General features: G+C 38.0%; 1 protein-coding gene and 1 non-coding gene across 3 annotated transcripts in view; one reads left to right on the top strand and one right to left on the bottom strand.

Annotated features, from left to right (window-relative positions):
- Positions 1–4,625, bottom strand: part of LOC108359987 (zinc finger protein 830-like) — a 17,610-nt gene extending 12,985 nt beyond the window's left edge. For both annotated transcript variants that reach the window (XM_017612107.1, XM_017612108.1), the window contains exons 1-3: positions 4,440–4,625; positions 3,968–4,033; positions 3,871–3,906 (exon numbers count right to left, since the gene is read on the bottom strand). The gene's annotated coding sequence lies outside the window, so the exon portion shown is untranslated. The remainder of the gene's footprint in view (positions 1–3,870; positions 3,907–3,967; positions 4,034–4,439) is intronic.
- On the top strand, positions 2,277–2,349 carry TRNAK-CUU (transfer RNA lysine (anticodon CUU)). The gene has a single exon. It is a non-coding gene; the product is annotated as a tRNA-Lys (tRNA).
- Positions 4,626–6,055: the final 1,430 nt, after the last annotated feature.

Below are 6,055 nucleotides of genomic sequence, written 5' to 3'. Positions count from 1 at the left end.
GAATGTCAGACTGTGAACATCTCCGTAGAAATCCTCGAAAGACTCCTGAACCTGTTGCTTCCTTTCCATGATTTCCCTAATTATCTCATAGTCTGATTCAGCCGTCTTGAAGTGGTTTACCAGTTCAGACTTAAGTTCAAAATAGCCGAAGCTCGGGTCATCTGCATTGTCTTCAAGAATCTGCCAATACCACTTCAAGGCATTACCGGTAACCAGACAATGAAAACAAGTGAACAATTGGTAGTGCGAAATACCGTATTGTTCACGCAACTTTTCGATTCGAAAAATGAAACTTTCGACTGTAATTCCCTTGGCAGATCCGTCAAACTTGACATGCCACTTATCTAGGTCAATTTTCTTAAGATTTCTGGACTCATTAAGCGCACTCGAACTACTTTGTCCACTAGCTCTGCCCTCATCTCGGCTCCGTTATACGTCTATTGGCCTCTCGCTTCGATTTTCTGGTGTTGACGCCATGCCTGCTCTGGTTGGTTGTGCGTGTGTCGAAGCTTCCACACCAGCTAAACGTTCGTTTATGTTCGACATGTTGCCTCGCATGTGGTGGACCTCAGTCATACATTGAGCTAACATATCACTGTTTTGCGCCATCATAGCCATCATTCGGCTCAGCTGCTCAGTATTGACTTCAGACGACCTAGGTCCTCCACCTGCGGACTTCGAACTACCCGCGGCAGCGTCACTAGGTGGCATATTCAGCTCGTCCTGCTCTGACATTTCTAAAATCTCGTCTAGTTTTCGAGAGAAACTAAGGGTATTGTTTGACGTGTTAATGGCTACCTCGTTAGTTATTCTGACCGAAGAAAGCGAATTTTCCTCGTGTCTTAATGTTGCAAACACCCTAGCCGTGCACCTGTTAAAATAATCGGTGGGCACGAAGTCCACCGGATATGAAATGCCTGTGTCTATTTGGGTGAAGAGAGACGCAACGACCTGGTTCTCTAAAGCTCTCGCTACGCTTCGTGTGACTCTACGGTTCGAGTTCAGCAGTCTTAATCCTCCTGGCACTATTTCTTCACTCTCACGCTCGTCCATTCACTCAAATAACCCTAGCTATCAAACCAATTCAGTTTCTTCCACGAAATACTCGAATCGGTGACGCAAACACAATATCACCAAAAACTCGATAAAAAAACTTCAAGGGTTTCAAAAAAAACTTCAAACTTCAAAAAAGTAATCTTAACAATNGACTCGAATCGGTGTCGCAAACACAATAACACCAAAAACTCGATAAAAAAACTTCAAGGGTTTAAAAAAAAAACTTCAAACTTCAAAAAAGTAATCTTAACAATATAAAGGGATTGCAAAAAAAAACTAAAATTCAACTCAACTTCGATGTGGGATTTGTATGCAAATGTAGTATATAAAAATGCGAAAAAGAAATGTATTTCAGGTAAAAATGATAAATGTAAAATATAAAAATAATATTGAAAATTGAAAAGTAATAAAATAATATTAAGGATAGATGACTAAAATTATAAATAAAAATATATAACTTTAAGTGTTTAACTAAAGTAGGAAATATTAAAAATTCAAATAAATTCAGGCTTTGTTCGTTTTTTTGGGCCGAAACTTTCGAATTATTTATTTTTATTTTTGTATTTAAAAATTTTTATAAAATCTCTTCCTTTTTTTTTGTGTTAGATAGGTGTATATATATCTATATAGTTTTGCTTTGGTGTGTGTTGGTGTTGCCTTGGCGAGGTCATTGTGGGAGTGTTGGTCCGTGTGTCCACTGTCCAAAAGTCAAACTCAACTAATCCCCCTCTTTATGTTAACAAGTGTGGCACTTCAACGATTGAAGTTCTGGCTCCAAGCGCGGCTGCCACATTTTCCACCAAAACCCCTATTTTAAACTACCCCCTGAGCGAAACTTCCATAAGCCTCACGTATATGCGGTGCTGGACCGCACACACGGCAGCTTGAATGGTATATCTCACAAANGCGGTGCTGGACCGCACACACGGCAGCTTGAAGGGTATATCTCACAAAAACAAAAAAAAATAAAAATAAATAAATATCAACTGGCCATTGTCTCATCTTCAGTTCCCACTCATAAGAACGCTAGGTCCTTAAGAGGCACCCTGAAGATGAGGCGGGCACTCCCCCCTATTTGCCAATCGGGCACAAATCGCCTACGGTGACCGAAAACAATGATACCTCCTTGACCCTAACACGCCCGGCTAGCTCAGTCGGTAGAGCATTGTAATGTAGCAACATGGTCGAGCCAGGCGAGGCGGCATGCAGGCATGCTTGCAGCCCGGCTAGCTCAGTCGGTAGAGCATGAGACTCTTAATCTCAGGGTCGTGGGTTCGAGCCCCACGTTGGGCGCCATTGCTAATGTAGTTGACAGCAAGGCAGGCGGAAATGACCCACCCCGACGACGAGCTAGCTTGGAATGCAAGCATGCCTGCATGCCGCCTCGCTCGAGCCTACATTACACACTTTTACAGCGTTTCTATTATATGTATGCTTATGGATTACATTTAATATCCCACCACGAAGCCTTTGGAATCATGATATTTTTTCTTTGGACTTTGTCAGATATAATTATGCTAAACGAATTTAATTCGCCCTCAAGCTTTTTCGCTATCGCTTTTTCTTCAACTAAATTTAATTTCAACTACTTTTAAATAGTATGTTGAATTAGTTATTAATCATATTTTATCTTTATGCTAAATACTTTGTATGAAATATTTATTTTCTTGTTTCTGTTGTTTTATTTTTAGTAGATTAAACTGGAATAATGAGCTTCATATGAAAATGTATTTTGATCAATAAGTTATAAATATTCATGATAAATATCTACTTTTTCAAAAGATTATTTGTTAAAATTCAAGCTGCTTATTAATTACAAGTATTTATGGATTTTTAAGATGGAATCGCTGGTTCAAATCCCAGTGAACTTGAAACTTCTAAACTTTATTTTTAAGCCTTGTTTTGTAATTTTCAGTGCCTAATTTATTAATATATTCGGTCTGAAATATACACTTTTTTGTGAATTTCGGAGTGAGTTCTACGCAAAATACTAATGGATGCCGCAGACGGAGTTATATGCACAAGAAATCGACTGTTAAGTGCAAGATCACCTATCTCGGCAGCCAATTCAAAAACGTCCAATCTTAAAAAAACATTTCAAAAACGTCGTACTTCGGAATTTGATTGAAGAACACCCTATCTCAGAATGCGGTTCAAAAACGCCCTATCTCAGCTGCCGATTCAAAAACGCCATATATCAGCACATTTTGAAGTGAACCGAATTCTGAGATAGGTTGTTCTTCAATCAAATTCTGAAATAGTGTTTTTCAATAAAATTATAAAATAGGGGGTTCTTGAAAAATTGTTTGATATAGGGCGTTTTTGGACTGGCTGCTGAGATAGATCGATGGGTCCACTCAGCAGTCGAAATGTTGTACACCTTTGACAACACAGACATGAGAATTATACGCAGTAAGGGTTATAACCCCTAAGCGCGGCCAAAGGCCGCCTACACAAAAAGAATTTCTGGGCTAAAATACTGTGGTCAGCGTAGCCGGAGTTGGACTGATGAGGGTAATTTTTTCTAAGCGCCGCCGAAGGCCGCCAAATCCGAAAGGTATTCTACACAAAAACACTGTTTAACAAGTTTATATTTCAAATGTCAAATTGCAAATTTTAGACCATTTTCCCAATGGTTCTCGAGGAGTCTGTAGACGTTTCTAGGGGCCCTGTGTGTTTTTTTACAAAGTTTGAACTGTGCTCTGTTTAGTCGGTTGGATATCAAGAGCTCAGAACCGTTTTAAAGAGTTCAGTTAATACCTACATATGTACATATTTCACAAATGTATTAAATATCAGCGTTTGGGTACTTACGACGAATATCTTTTTTTAGATTTTATCGATGTAAATCTGGTAATAGAAGAGAATTTGTATAGATGTATCGAAAAAATGGAATAATGCATGAACATACAAACATTCAAGTTGAAGGCTTCAACCAATTTTGTAATCCACCTGTAATTAGGGGTAGTTAGCTTTCCTGCAAAGAAATGAAGAAATTCAAATAAATATTTAATGCAATACAAAGACTGCCGAAACAAGAAAGGGTGATCGTCACTATTCTATAACTGTTGCGGAAGTCCCTTTGGTATAAATATATTTTTGACCAAGAAACATATGGCATCCAATGAAGGTCCTTTCATAACCCAATATCTTTCAAAACTTTATTTTCACATTCGATTAAGCTTTCAAACAAAATATGAAAGGTGAGATGGTTTAAGTTTTATCAAGTGAATTGCAAGTGCATCGGATTATAGCTGATCTACAAGCGCAACAAATAACATATTCGAACACTAATAAAAAAAAAAATCGTTCCACCATTTCATGCAGCAACTTCAATAAATGAATGATAAGCTAAGCGGTTGAATAGGAAAAAAGAAACTTACACTAGTTGGGAGTTTTTAGCGATGCACTATTTTTATTTTTATTTTAGGTTGCTCTGATAGGTTTTATTGTTCTCTATAAATATTTTAATAAATAACTATTTTCACAGAAAAACAGCAGCAGCCAATTATTCACCACTTTTGAACGCAGGGTTGTTTCTAGGGATGCCGAAAAACATCGATGCATCGAAAATATCGATGTCGCGTCGACGAACATCGATGTTTGAAGCCATGACTATCGATGTTGCTCGATACATCGATGTTTTTTTAAATTCCTAGTTTGGCGTCGCTTCGACAGCTGACTGTGGGCTCTGTCACACGATATTTGGATCGCGCACGAATGCTACATGTTCAATATTTATCAGTATTTGCATAATTTTTGAGCTGAAAGCTTATTATGACGCAAGAAATTATTTTTATTTTGTACGTATAATTTACAGAGAATGCATTCCACAATTATTTTAAAATTTCCAATGTTAATTAAAATTTGTTTTGAAAGATTTTAAGCCGCGAGAGCGAAGGAAAAGGCGATGTTCGCATTATGAGAGTAAAAGATGTACTGACGAAATGTATGGATCGCGTTTTGAAAATGCCAAACGTTCAATATTTATTGACGGTATTGCGATCCGCGATCCAGATTTCAAAATTATTAGAAGTTTTGCGATATGGATCACGATCCATCAATATTGCATGCTACACCGTCAATAAATATCGCGATACTTGGATCACGTCAATAAATACTGACCGTGTGACAGGGCCCTATCAATACATGCATTTATATGAAGGTCTTGACATAACCAAAGTTGGGCAACGTCAACACCAACACAACGCGCAAAGATGGCCAACTCTCAACTTTTCAACTCTGACTTAATTTTCCTTCTTTATCAAATGCGGGCAAGAAATATTGTTTGTAATGCAACTGTTGATAATAAATTTTGATTTATCTGCCGCTGGTATGTTAATTTAGTTACCAAAAGTATTCGCTGCTAAGCTTTCATTGTAGCAAGCACGGGCGTTAAGTTCCGAACACATTGAACACGATGAGCTACGGGCCACAGCTTCCAATTTGTGATCTTCATTATCTAAACGCCTTGTCGATAACGCCATGATTTTTTTGAAAGTGGCAGCGACATTATGGATTTGTATGAGCTTGACATAAAAGAAGAGGAAGAACCTTATCTGTCCCCGGAAAAATAGATCTAGGCACAACTACAGCCGTCGCGTAGCCCGTTCGTCGCTTAAATAATTATCTACATAAGAGTACGTGTTAAAATAATTTCACAGCTGTGGTCTGTAGCTCGTCGTTTTCATTGTGTTCGGGCTATTACTCGCGCTTGTATCAAAGCATGATTCAATATGCGCGTTCCTTATCTCCCAGAAATAGTCAGAAAAAGTCCGAAGTAGTCAGATTTAGTCCAAAAAGCGTTCCTTAACTCGGAAATGACAGCAAAAATGAGAGAGCAACAGTCAGTGAGAGCGACTCTCATCAGTCCGAAGTAGTCAGATTTAGTCAGAAGAATTTTTTCTGGCAAAATCCTGAAAAGTGTCAAACTCAACTGAATTTAAATTAACGGAAATTAAAGAATACGCAAAAAGTGAGAATAATCTAAAAAGTAAAA

This window comes from Rhagoletis zephyria, unplaced genomic scaffold (genome assembly GCF_001687245.7).
Source record: "Rhagoletis zephyria isolate East Lansing unplaced genomic scaffold, Rhagoletis_zephyria_1.1 Rzeph_scaffold_00501, whole genome shotgun sequence".
NCBI classification, from domain to species: Eukaryota; Metazoa; Arthropoda; class Insecta; order Diptera; family Tephritidae; genus Rhagoletis; species Rhagoletis zephyria.
The sequence above is the reverse complement of the archived record's forward strand: the minus strand, read 5'-3'. Positions and strand labels throughout refer to the sequence as shown.